Source organism: Amblyomma mixtum, chromosome 3 (genome assembly GCF_055824585.1).
Source record: "Amblyomma mixtum isolate Tamu chromosome 3, ASM5582458v1, whole genome shotgun sequence".
In the NCBI taxonomy this organism is placed as follows: Eukaryota; Metazoa; Arthropoda; class Arachnida; order Ixodida; family Ixodidae; genus Amblyomma; species Amblyomma mixtum.
The window spans coordinates 318,385,272-318,398,948 of record NC_143014.1 but is presented as its reverse complement, the minus strand read 5'-3'; positions in this window follow the sequence as shown (position 1 = coordinate 318,398,948).

Sequence of the window (13,677 nt, the reverse complement as noted above, 5' to 3'; positions counted from 1 at the left end):
GAAAGGGTTGGTACAAGAGTGCACCTAGTGCGCACTGTTCGTCTTCGGAAATGGAGAGACAGATAGAGCCTGAAAGCAAAGACACGCCTTATGCACGCCTTTGACGCGCCCGAAAAGGCGTGTCAAACAGCTAGCGGCGAGTATGCAGATAGATAGCAGAGAAGTCACGATTTCGCGATTGCTGATATGGCGCTGATAACTTCAGGTAGCGCTGCGGCCTGGTATTGCGCAGTGTATTGTGTTTGAAGTGTGAAAGAGGCGCGCAGGGTGCGCTTGTATCGCCTTTACCTGGCTTTATCTCTACATTTCATTCTCCGCTGCGTGGGCACGTTCCGCGCTATCTTCGTTCACTGACTGCCGTCATCGCGAACTCGGATGAAACTCGGGCGAGCGCCAAACTCGGGCCTTCCAGCATAGCGCCCTTGATGTAGTGTGAACAAATAATTAGCGGGAGAAGGAAGCTTATTTCAATGTAATATGGTTTTTGGGACAAAAAACTTCTTAAAAACATCAAATCTTGGTGCGTACGTCATAACTGCATACGGATGATTAATACGAGGGGATAGTCTTCCAGGAGGTTTCAGGTACAAGCCACGATCGAGGTTTAGTTTGCTGTTAAATTGTTGATATAAAAACTTTACTCGGGATATCTTTCTTCAAGTGCTAGTTCTTGGAGTTGGGGTAATGCGACCAGCGCTGTTGCCGATTGGTGTCTTTGGTCGGGGAAAAAATAAACCTGACTGCAAGTCTTTCAACCCATTCTGATTTATAAATGAGGTACTGTAGATTGATGTCCCAGATGTCGGCTGCATACTGCAAAGATGGACGGTTATGATAAGCTTTCTATGCTCTAAGTTTAACATCAGAGTTACCATTCTGAAGTTTCATTTTAGTAAGCAGAGTTTTTGCTGTGCTAAACCCAGATTTGGTTTACATGTTCGTGGTTTACATATTTTTTAGGAGTTCGATATCTATATAATTGAAGCCCAAGCCGCGGGTATCGAACAGATAAAGAAGTATGCGTACTTGGAATAAAGCTTTGGAGCCAGCTTTCATAATGCCGCGAACCTTTGTAGTCTGCTCATTCTTCAAAGCTGCCTGCCCGTCGCCTTATCGCATTGCTTGTGATGCAAGACGAGCCCAGATTTAATCCGATTGATCGCATCCGGGCGGAGCCGATTCTACGTTGTTCCTGAATGTTCTAGCAACTTTCCGCGCTTTATCTCGAAAGTTCGCTATGAGCTTTAAGTAGAGCACGGCCGAGATCGTCGGTCATTCGGTTCGACGACCACCGAGCACGCTTGATGCTACGCCGCCGCCGACTCATTCAGCCCTTTGCAGACGCAAGTCAGCCCAAATAAAGAGTTTTGTTTAGCAGAAAATTTCGCCAACTTCCTGCTCTCTGGACTGCTGCCACCACTGCATCGAAATATACTTTGTGAAACTCACTTTTCTGTGAAGCCTTCAAGATAAAATGATAGTCGTATTTCAGGGGAATAGCCGGAAATGAAGCAAATTTTTAAGAAGGCAGTAATTAATTATCAGCACCCACCCAAGCGCAGTTATGCGGTTGCAAAGTCAGGCTATACACCTTCGAAAGAAACTCCGTAAGTGAAAAATTCGTCCTGGTCCGGGGATCGAACCTGGGACAGGCGCCTAACCTGGGCAATTCACAGATCATACTTGCTGGATAGTCGCTATATGCTTAGAGGGTATGGTTGGCGCAAAAAAAGTAAACATACACAGATGAGAGAACAACGCGGGCGGTACATGGCGCAGCGCTGTGTCTACTTCGTGCTGTCGTCTGTGTATGTTTTTTTTTCGGCAGCCACTCCAGACCAACTCTAGAGTGTTATTCTGGTTTCGGTTGCGGTTTATTGGGGTTTAACGTCCCAAAATTACTCCGGCTATGAGGCACGCCGTAGGGAAGGGCTTCGGAAATTTCGACTGCCTGAGGTTCTTTAACGTGCACTGACATCAGACAGTGCACAGCCGTCTAGAATTTTTCCTCCAAAGAAATTCGGCCGCTGCAGCCGGGATCGAACCCGCGTGTCTCGAGTCAGCAGCCAGGCGCCGTAACCACTGAGCCACCGCGGCGGGTATTTGTTCTAGGTCACCTACATTTTTTAAACAATGAAATCATAAGTTTGAAACAAAATTTCGCATTATTCAGTGCCTTCGTATTTGCTGATGGAGAAAAGAAAAATTTCCTCAGATAGTCAAAGCATCTTCGCTAGAAATTTAACATGCATTTACGGTTGATATTGCTGTTGGTGACCAAACTACATACAGGGTGTTTCACTTAGGACTTCATAAATTTTTACCAATGTGCTTTTTATTTCAAGCAGCTGTTTTTTTCCTAGCAGTGCATGCAGTTGAGCGCTTCAGAACATGGTTAAGAGGGGCTAACTAGCAGGGTAATTCACTTTTTAACTATTATACTTGGGCTCCTTAGTTGCCGAGAGTTGTGTAGCCCACTGTAATTAATATGCACATCAGATTTTAGAATTTCGCAAATGCGGTTACCCTTGGCGCTTTAGCCCAACAATCTATGGCTATTTCGACGATTTATTGCACTGGAGAGCTTGCTGCTCCAGCAAGTTTCTCAAAAGCGCATGTATTTTGTCTCCATGTAGCCAAAATATGATTCGCCACAGTGCCGAGCGTAACCGCGTTTTCGAAATTCTATAAACTTATATACGTATTACTTATGCTGGGCTACACACCTCAGTAAATAAAGATCCTACAGGCAATAGTTAAGAAGTCAACTATTCAATATTAATTAACCAGCCCTCTAATTAGCTCGTCTTAGCACTATTCTTACGTGCTGCACCACTGGCAAAGATATGCCGAAAAAAGCGCTCTTTTTAAATCAATAAGCCTATTTTAAAAAAATTGTATCAAGTCAGAGGTCAAACATGTTTTATATGCTCACAGGATACCATGAAAATGAAAACCTCAAAATTTTTTTCCTTAATTTTTGTTTCTTCCCGAAGTAATTCGCAAATCCGGCCTAACGCATGTGATGAGCTTCAGATATCAAGAAACTTAAAAATTTGGCCGACTCAAGATGGCATCCTTTGTATCTAGTGACCCATATGTTTTTCTTTTGGCACTTGTAATAATAATTATTCAGACAGTGCACTTTTTCTTGTCTCTAATGATGATTTTTTGTAATTATCACTTTGAAACACGGCTCCACTTGAAAGTTACTCCATGTTTAAACCATTAATTCTTCGCACCAGGACCGCTAAAATGTTGAAACTTTCTAGTGTGACTGAGGTTTCTATTACAAATGCTACTGCTAATTTCTGCTCAAGCAGATAGCGCGTTTTATGTCGAAAAATGAACCTCATTACAAACAAATCTGCTGAGGTGGCATAATTTTAGAACTACGCGTAAAGAAGACCACCTTTAGTCTCCTCGATTTTTAAGAAATAATTCAATCGTTGCTCCACCATGTCTTCAAAGACATGTTGTGATATTCTTATAATCTGAAAGTGACAAAGTACCATGGTTCATTTCCTTTTGAAACGGAAGCGCTCTGATGTCAAACTTGAAACGGAACAATTTCTTACCCCTTTACGGAGACGCAGGTCTCGAAGGGATGTTTTTTTTTATAGCAATTACATGTTTATGGAATCCTACGGGATAAAGACCTTGTCAAGGAGTCCAGAACACTGCTTCTGCTTTCAAATAATGCTTTCAAGTTCTTCTTGGAAGTGGTTTGGCCAAAACGTTTTAAGGAAATGGAACGTGGGACCCCAATAGTACTTCCCATCTGACAGGACGTAGAAGTGAAGTCGGATAATTGGCCACTTCGATGATTAGCGCTCCTGTACCTAAGGCACAAACCATACGAAATTCCTTACTTGAATCTCAATTTTAATTGGCGCTCTTCCTGGACCTCCGGCCGAGGGGCTGCATACTCTTCGCTATTCGTTCTGAATTTTCTTTTGAGTTCAAGAGGCTGCTTAGTGCGTATCAGGCGCCACTATCTGCAGCTTCGGTACTTGCATTCTCCCATTCTCGCCATATTATCAGCGAGCAGGCTGCTGTAAATGGAAGGTGTCAACGTTAAAACGCTTCTGCTGCTTCTTGTGTTTTTTCTTCATCCCCGGGGTCTTCTTGGAGGGATTTAAAAAGGTAAGATTTCAAAGATCTGCCGCTTGCCAATACTGCTCTTCGTTCACAATATTTGGGGGATTTTTCGTTATTTCTTGCAGGTGTATTTTTCAGTTGTTGTGTAGGTATTTTAAAGAGCTAACACTACATGCCTTGCTAGCGAAAAAGATATCCAGTCTGTGTTTGAAGCCTCCGAGTAACTCGGATGAGCTCGACGGAGCGTTGCACCAGCTTCAGTCAATGAGTGCTCGCTTGTGCTCGGAGGAAGGACAGAAGCTGAAGGAAAGAAGATGAAGAGCGTGCAGCCACGCTCGTTCACTGTTATGAGCTGTGTGTGTGAAAGACGACGACGATCTAGAGGTGTGATGCTCGCTCACAGCCCGGACGTTTGGCCTGAACCTTTGTTGGGCTTTGCAAAGCGACCTAGGTTCTGCTCAGACAAAACGCCCTCTTATAAGCGAGGAACTTGAATGCGTGCACGTGCAAATGCCAGAAAGAATAAGCGAATGATCTAGTCGCTTGAGACACGTTCAGTGCAGCAATCGGCAAATAATGGATGAAGCCGGCCCTTCGACACAGGCCTAATCCGAACGACGTTCAAGGCGAGCTGTACAGACACGGAAAAGGAGAGCGCCGATATGAGTCATCCGATCCAGTGAACATAGCGAGGCAGCAGGCCGAAGCAGAGCGGCGAAGAGAGTATAACCTTGCTAAACTGAATGCGGACACACCTGAATTGCGATAAACACGAAGAGCGCGAAGAAGAGGTGAATGATGAAGTCGGTGGCATAAACCTTTCGTCGGGAGGCGCGTGGAAGTGGCTTCAGAGAATGCGACTAGAATCGCAACGCGACTCGAATCGAACAGCGACTCGAATCGCAACGAACCGCTCAGCTGGCTTATCGCAAGAGGATAGGCGAGTAATGACTGCTAGAACATATTGGTGTAACTCAAATTTTCAAGCTTATGAAAACCTGAGCAGAGATAAACAAAGCTAAACAACGAGAAATGTGCTAGCGTCCCTCCCCCGTCCCCCTCTTGGGTAAAATAGAATTTTTTCCCCAGTTTCCTGTCCTGCTTATTAACATCTTTAGAGCGTGAACAATGACTCTATTATTACCGTTTCCGGAAACATGGCTTCACGGGAGCAATAAATTTACCACCTAATCTAACCAGGACAGCGTATGGCTGTGCTTGGGTGGACGCCAGTGAGTAATAATTTGCTCTCACCCTGCCATATGCTAGCCGTTCCGGTAAACAGCTTCTGCTGGTTACCGGTGCTCCTCTTGGTGACGGCTAGTTTACGAACCCGGACGCTTTGGACAAGTTGCGTTTTTTTTTTTACGAGGGAAGCAAATAGTCGCTGAAGCCAAGGAGGGTAGGAGATTTTTTTTTAATGTGTGGTTTTCTTCAATGGGAGACTAATAAAAACAGAAGAAAAACAACCACATGTTGTCGTTTGGATCCCAACTCCAGCAACTGGACAGTTGGTGGAGTTGCAGGAACTGGACACACAGTCCATAAAGTCCATGGCCGCTCTCTCTTCACCCTCCGCATCACCGGATTCCTTTCCGCTGAGCGGGCGTTTTTCTTTTCTCAATTTTGCATTCCCACTTCACACCCTATTCTCACTCACCGGGCCTTCCTCCTCGGAGGAAGGACTCCATTTAAACTCCGCCAGTGATGAACGCTTTGCCCACACGAAGACAAGTCCACTTGTCGAAACGTTGGCAACAACCCTGAACTTTTTCCCGCACTTGTTCACTTTGCGATTATCAAAAACCACCTGACCAACCTCTCTCTACTATGTTGCTACTGGAGTGTGCCAGCATTTGCCGATCTTTCTAAAGTTTCAAAAATTTCAAAGGCTACAATCATTGGACGTAACGGTAGCAATGGCCTGCAGATATTGCACCCGCCTCACATGCAAGAATACCGGAGTTCGAATCGAGGTGCTACACAATCCTCAACGGGGTTTTAAAAAAACTCGTGTGTCAAAGGAACTGCATCACCGGGCCTGGAATGCGGTCTGATCGCTCTCACTAGAACCTACAACGTACTACCGAGAGCAAAAGTAACAGACCCCAGCCAGAGCGTGCCGAGCCGCACCGAACTGCACGCGAGCGCCGCCTGACGAAGCACTCCTGGTGCCGAGACCGCCGCAGCCTGCCCAATGCGTAGCGCTCCTCGAGATGGGCGCGAGCCACTGCGCTGGTCTCGGCACCAGGAGTGCTTTTTCAGGCGGCGCTCGCATCCAGTTCAGCGCGGACGGCACTCGCTGGCAGGGGTCTGTCACTTTTGCTCTCGATAGTACTTCCTGACCAGAACTGCATTTGGCCACTCTGGTGTAGCACTTGGTCACAACCTCCAAAATGACTCAACCAATTAACCCTCGGTCCTCAGTCCTCAACGGCTGAGGAGCAACTGACCAGCGGCGGTCAGACCTGTGACATAGCGGAGGGTGCTAATAATTTCTGTATTCGTACAGGCCGCCATGGGGAACTCAACCTGGCAACATTTAATTCTAAAACCTTATCCAGTGGGGCTAATCTAGCAGTGCTGTAAGGTCGCGAATTAGTTTAGACATGAAGAGGCAGCGGAAGAAACTAATGAAGCGGAAGCCCATTAATGAATTAGCGGTAAGAGGGAAAGTATAGGAATTCAGGATATCGCGTCAGAACAAATATTCGCTTTAACTGAGGACGCCGAAATTAATGCTCACGTTATGGGCAATATTCTCACACCTACCATTACGGATTGCAGAGAAGACGAAGCGGTAGAAAGGTGCGACAGGATGCCGGCAAGCTCTCTCAGGAGACGAAATATGTTGTTAAGAAACGCCAAAGCATGAACGCATCAAACCCGACAGACTGAATAGAACTGCAGAGCATTCAAAGTTAATAACCGCAAGGTAACTGAAATAAGAAAATTAAACATGGAACATGTCGACCATGCTCTAAAGAACGAAGGTAGCTTAAAAGCGGTTTTGAGGAAAGTAGGTATACGAAAAAGCAGATGTATGCGTTAAGAGACAAAGAGCGCAATTTCATTAGCAACATGGATAGTATAGTTAATGTAGCCGAAGAGTCCCACACGAATCTGTACAGTAGCCAGTGTAATCAGGGCGTAAATGGGAGATGCAGTAACGTACAGCAGCGGGACATCCCGCCTGTAAGGAAAGATAAAGTGAAGAAATCCTTAGGAGCACCGCAAAGAGGAAAGCATCTGGTGAGGATCGGGTAACAGTAGATCTGTAGAAGGACGGAGGGGAGATGTGCTAGAAAAACTAGCCACGCTATATACGCAACGCCTTATCACCTCGATCATACCAGAGGCTTGGAAGACCGCTCATATACCGGGTGTTTTTTTTAGAAGGTCCAAAATTAAAAAAAAAGGTGCATTGCTTTAGATTTATTTTAGCACTGGGGCTATACTGGAGGCTACGGCGGGCGCCAGGCAAGAGTAAAACTGCTTTAATTAGCTCGCTGATTAACTAAATATGTTAATTAACTTTTCTAATTTTTGTTTTAGGGGATATGTTGTATTCGCAGAATTGGAGATCGTCCTCCAAGCAGTCCAACCGAGAAAAAACAATTGTAATTAAAAATTTTTCACGCACGTTAGAAGGCGCGAAAAAGTCACCCTGGTAGGCATCTTCACACCGTAACGCAGCGGCGGGAGCGCCTCTGACGTAGTTCACTCCGCCCTGCGCTTTGCGTCACGCGTCACGGACTGGCGGCCTGCGCTATCGCTGCTTATCTCGCTTCGCTCCGCGGCCTCACGGAATGCCGCGCTGGAACAAAAACGCATTGACACAAAGTGCAGGGCGGAGCGAGCTACGTCACAGGCGCTCACAGACGCTGGGTTACAGTGTGAAGCTGCCTACTAGGGTGACTTTTTCTCGCTTCGTTACGCGCGCAAAAATTTTTTTCATGAAAATCTTTTTTCTTGGCTGGACTGTTTGGAAGACAATCTCCAATTCTGCTAATACAACATATCCCCTAAAATAAAAATTATAAAAGTTAATTAACGTATTCAGTTAATCAGCGAACTAATTAAAGTAGTTTGCCGCTTACCTGGTGTCCGCCGTAGCCCTCAGTATAGCCCCAGCGTTAAAATAAATCTAAAGGAATTTACCTTTCTTTAAAAATTTTGGACCTCCTAAAATAAAACACCCGGTACTGTTAATCGATAAGAAATGAGATGCCTAGGCCTTGACCGATCAGCCTACTCTCCGTTGCATTTAAGGTATATACTAATGTATACTAATGTATAGGTATATACTAATGTATAACGTATAATGTAATAATGTTTAAGGTATACGCTAATAGAATCAGGACAAACTTCGATTTCAGTCAACCAAATGACCAGGCAGGCTTTCGAAATAGCGCTTGTGTGTGTGTTTCGTCTCTCTTGTCCGTGTCTTTGTTTGCGCTATAACATTTCTAATTCAAGATGCTCGACAATAGACCATATTCGCACTATCGATCAGATGACAGAAAAATGTGCAGAAAATAACCAACCCGTATACAGGGTGTGTCTCGTAACACTTCACACAATTTTTAAAAATGTGCTTTTTGAGTTAGCATAGCCCATTTCTCGGCATAGCATTGTCAGCGGTGTAGTACAAGACGGACACCTTCATCGCTTTGGCGCGTTCGGTCCGGCCCTCCGTGGCGAGCTCTTTGTCTGCTGAGGAATGGCGCAAGGCGTGGCCGCTCCGCTGCGGGGACGTCATGTGACCAGATTCAGCTTGAGGCGGTTCGCTAGGCCGGCCGCGGGTTAACTGCGGTAGTATCAACAGCAGTATATACTCCCTGTAAACTGTTCAGAAAATAGTGACACTTTCCCGCTGTCGAAACTCTCCAGCGTCCCCATTTTCGAAGCCATAGCACCTGGGCTCTGACAACAACCACCGGACAGGCTCGACTGCCATTGTCTGTGAGAGAGGCTTCAGGTAACAAAAGGCCTGGCATTCTTTGCCAGACACACTCAGAAATAGACCATAAGGTTCCGGTTCTTACTCAGCAAAATCAGTTTTCATGGAATGATCTCGTTTCTGAGAGGCTGGCGGTAATAATATTTTAGCTGACTGCACTAACCTTTCACTCTCTCATGGAGCGTGCCATTTTATTCCAATTTTATAAGCACCTGCATCATCAAGGCTGGAACCCTTGAATTCTTTCCAAAGGTATGCGGCATGGAACTCGAGTTGGGGCTCTTTTTAGCCCTCGTGCTTAAGATTTGCTTGGTGTTTATAAAATTAGAAAAGTGCGTGTATCTTTCTTCTCCCAGTGACTCTTCTTATTGAGAAGAAAATATTTTTATTACTGCTGTCGGAAAGGAGGCTCATAGATGCCAGCTAATATCAAAAGCATGCTGCAGCGAAGAAAGAGCGCATATGTTTGATTATAAGAAATGAGCGCTAACAAAACAAGTCTAACTCGGGGTTCCAAGCCCGAATGCTTCAGGTTGCTGTCTACGCTTTCCTCCGCCGACCATGCCTCCTGGTAAAGTAAAGTGTTCTTCTAGAAGACGCCAAAGAATCTCTTGCTTTTCTATTGCTCTTCTTTCCCACTGATCGCGGCGTCCCCGGCCGAAGCAGAGCGCAGCCGCTGTCGTTCTCACGGATCACGTAACAGCCTAGGTGCACAGCGCTAAGGGAACCGCTCAGCGAGGACGCGCTACCAGTCACACGGAAATATTGCCCCTTGCCTTCTGGCGAGATCACGTCTGGGACGTTTCCGGGGCCGAGGAACATGCAGGAGCAGCAGCAGCAGCAGCTTTCTAGTTCGATGCTTTCACTACGCATCAGCAAGCGTGGTAGTCCGTATGCCTTGTTCCCATATATTTCCACCCCCCCCCCCCCCCCCTCGTATGAAAGCAGACCGCACTCCCTTAATTCTTCAGCTAACATAGTTTCGTAGCTACATAGGATTACACAAAAAGCGGTGAAAAAAGGTGTAATTATTGTGCAAGGGCATGGTTAAGCTAATATGCACGAAAAAGCCTCATACGAGGAGCGCAAGAAAGTTACAGCATGTGGCATTGTGAGTTATTTTCCTCCCGTTGGTGTTGTTGCACATTGTTAACGTAGTATGTAAACTCAAATACGCCGCATCGTAAAGCTTCGTATATGCACAAAGAAGTAATTTCTCCAAAGACGTGAACGCTGCATTTTCGTTTTAGGACCCTTTTCAGCTTGCTTTGATTGAACTTGCGTAGCTATCCAGCCAAAGCGCCAATAAATATTTTTAACCGGTTAGAGAGCAGTAACGGCGAACATCCAAATTATCGTCGAAAAACAATATGAATGTTATATATGGTTTGTGTAGAGACGAAATTGCAACAATGCGGTGAGTTTGTGAGACGCTAAATCAATAAGATCGGTTTTCCTTGCCGTATGTGTTTTTGACGCAGTTGCAACATAAAGGAGAGGAATACTTTTAAAACTTGTGATCTTAAAATGGCTAGACTTCGCCCCTTCTTTACGGGAAATCAAATTAGGGATAAATTCTGGAATGACCGCCCAACTTGAACACAATGGGCTACAAGAAAATTTACCTATATTTTTCCTCTTGCTTCCTCGTGCTTCCGGAAGTCTGCTCTCTTATTCGAAAGCTCTGATTCATTGGAAATTTGGTCTTTCGAAACAGACCGTCGACCAGGTGGTCTTAAACGCGCATACCATTTTTGGCGTTCTTTTGCTCTCCCGCTTCGAGCCATCTATAGTAGACTTCCTCCGCCGCAAGAACGCGGTGAACAGCCCTGAGCTGCAACCAGGACCAAAACATCAAAGCCTGGTCCGATTTACACCTTCTTTTTGATCCCTTTCTCATCTAATTCATTGTCATCGTGTTCCATCTTATGCAGGATTGACAACGCTACGAAGCAGACCTTTAAACATCTTTCCACTCGTTCAGTCCTGATCTCAGAAGCGGGAGTGTAGGTCACTTTCGCGACCATTTTTCCACGCAGCGATAAATTACGCCTGATATAAGTCAGCGCGGTAATCAGTTTTTACCGCATCATGTCTTAGTGCAAGCCTTAAAGATTTCACTTCAGCAGTAATAACTTTTTTTTTTTCATGTACCAGCAGATGCTCTTCATTGAAACGAGGAGATCGCTAACACACAATAACAGTACTATTGTCGAGAAACACTACTCCTTAATTTGGAAAAACGTTTCTTAAAAACAATTTCGCAATATTTTTTGTTTCGCTCTTTGTACGCCTAGAGACCCAGCGTTCTTTTGTCTACATGGGCTTGGCTGCGACGTCTGTCATGGACCGTAGTTTGAGACCAAATTTTCGCCTCCATTTTGCCGTTTGAAATTTGTACGTTATATGATATGGTTTGATAACTCTGTGAACTTGAAAGTGCGGAGGGTCATGCGGCATTCTCTTCGGAACAAAAATTTATCCCTGAATAATTCTGGTTGTTTCTCGTAATAGATTTCACAGTGCTTTGTCTGAGATTCTCAACTCAGGGAATACTATAAAAGAGCCAATTTTCTATTCAATCGGGGGGTGGTTCCGGTTGCACATATTCGATTTTTAATGCGCAAGCATTGCTAATTTCTCTACGGGAAAAGCCTGCTTGTGTGGCGTGTATGTGCACTCGCGGGCAGTGCAGGAAATCCGAGCAATGGCAAGAAAAATGTGCCTACGTCATCAGCCATATGGCGAACACAGCAAGCCGAGCGCGGCCATTTCAAACAATGCTATACATGTCATTCGTATATATGTATATTGCCACGTATCATTGTAGTGTTTGTTCGTTCACGCTCAAGGCTGCAGGAAAGGGCTGTTATCATTTTTGTTCGTGGCGCGAGAAGCGACCAGTCTGATCTCGATTGATCGCAGCCATGAAAGGCTGCATCTAGGTTTTTCCAGATTACTGTAGATGATCTTGTCCTGCTATCTGGAAGTTTCTTTGCCGGCTTTAAATTGAGCGATGCCGCGAGCGGCGGGCATTCGTAGATCGACGATTGACGAGCACGCTTGTTGCTTACACCGCCACCGAGTGAGTCAGTTCTTTTGCAGGCGCAAGTCAGCCCAAATAAAGAGCTTCGTTTGCAAGTATTTCTGGTGTCTTCCTGACCGCTGGACTGCCGTCACTACAACGTGACAATATATATATACTTGCCACTGGCCGACCTAGGTGCTGCGCCACCTTGCCTGACATTCACGCCAAAAGTGTGACGCAGTCGTTTGTCGTACAGCGTTCCGGCTGGAGTCGCGCACCTTCTCATTGCACATAGCTTTCATGTACTCCTTATATGGGAGGCTAGCTAGGAACAGGGATTCCAACCGACAGCATATGCACCTTCACTTGTGGGCCCTCCTATACTTTTCTATCAGAATTGTGATGCAACTCTTCGTCGTACAGCGTTCCGGATAGTGTCATACGCGCGTGTGTGTTGGTGTTCTCACACTTCGAAAAAAAAAGACATGATCAGAATAAGGAAACTCGGCAGAGAGACTCAAGACTGCTTACGTACGGGAATGCGAAAGCACGACATGATTTCGCATTCCTGTACGTAAGCCCGCTAGAGTGTCTCAGACGAATTTTCTAATTCGGGCAATGCAAAACACCCACTCTACCCTATACAGCATTGTATAGTATAGTATAGTATAGTATAGTATAGTATAGTATAGTATAGTATAGTATAGTATAGTATAGTATAGTATAGTATAGTATAGTAAAGTATAGTATAGTATAATATAGTATAGTATAGTATAGTATAGTATAGTATAGTATAGTATAGTATAGTATAGTATAGTATAGTATAGTATAGTATAGTATAAAGTAGTAAGGTAGGAATACGTGGCGTAATATAAGAAATGCATTTTAACAACTCTTCCTCAGAAATGTCTCCATGAGTTTTCCGGTTCAAAATTTCAAACAGTGTTATTTCGGACAAATTCCCTTGTACTGCTGACAAAATGTTCTGAAATGCACGACCGTTACCAGCCCGGCATCTCTCCTATTCAAAGCACTTTTGGGGCCGCAGCGGTGGCTCAGTGATTATGGTGATCGGCCGCTGACCCGAAATACGCGGGTTCGATCCCGGCCGCTGTGGTTATGGCGGTGAACGAGAAGTTCTATAGGACCCGTGGACTGTGCGATGTCAGTGCACGTTAATGAACCCCAGGTGTACAAAATTTCCTTAGCCCATCACTAGGGCTTCCTCATAGCGTGAGTCGCTTTGGGACGTTGAACCCGCATAAACCGCATCACATCAAATCAATGCACAGTTGTAAAATTGAAATATCTTTATTTCATTTTTTCAATACCGTATGCCCTTTCGGGCTGTTACAGGGTGGGAACAAAGAAAACAAGCAAAAGTTGAGAGGAACAGTTTTTTTTTAAATACACGTAATTCAAGGCTGGAATGACTATAATACCCGGACAGCCATTGAATACACACGTATACAAGGAAGCATAGTTCTTATTTAGCACATGTTTCAAATTTTTGCACAAAATTCTCTGCTGATGTAGTGTGAAGAAATGATTGCGGCTGAAGGTTATTCCAATTTAATATTCTTTT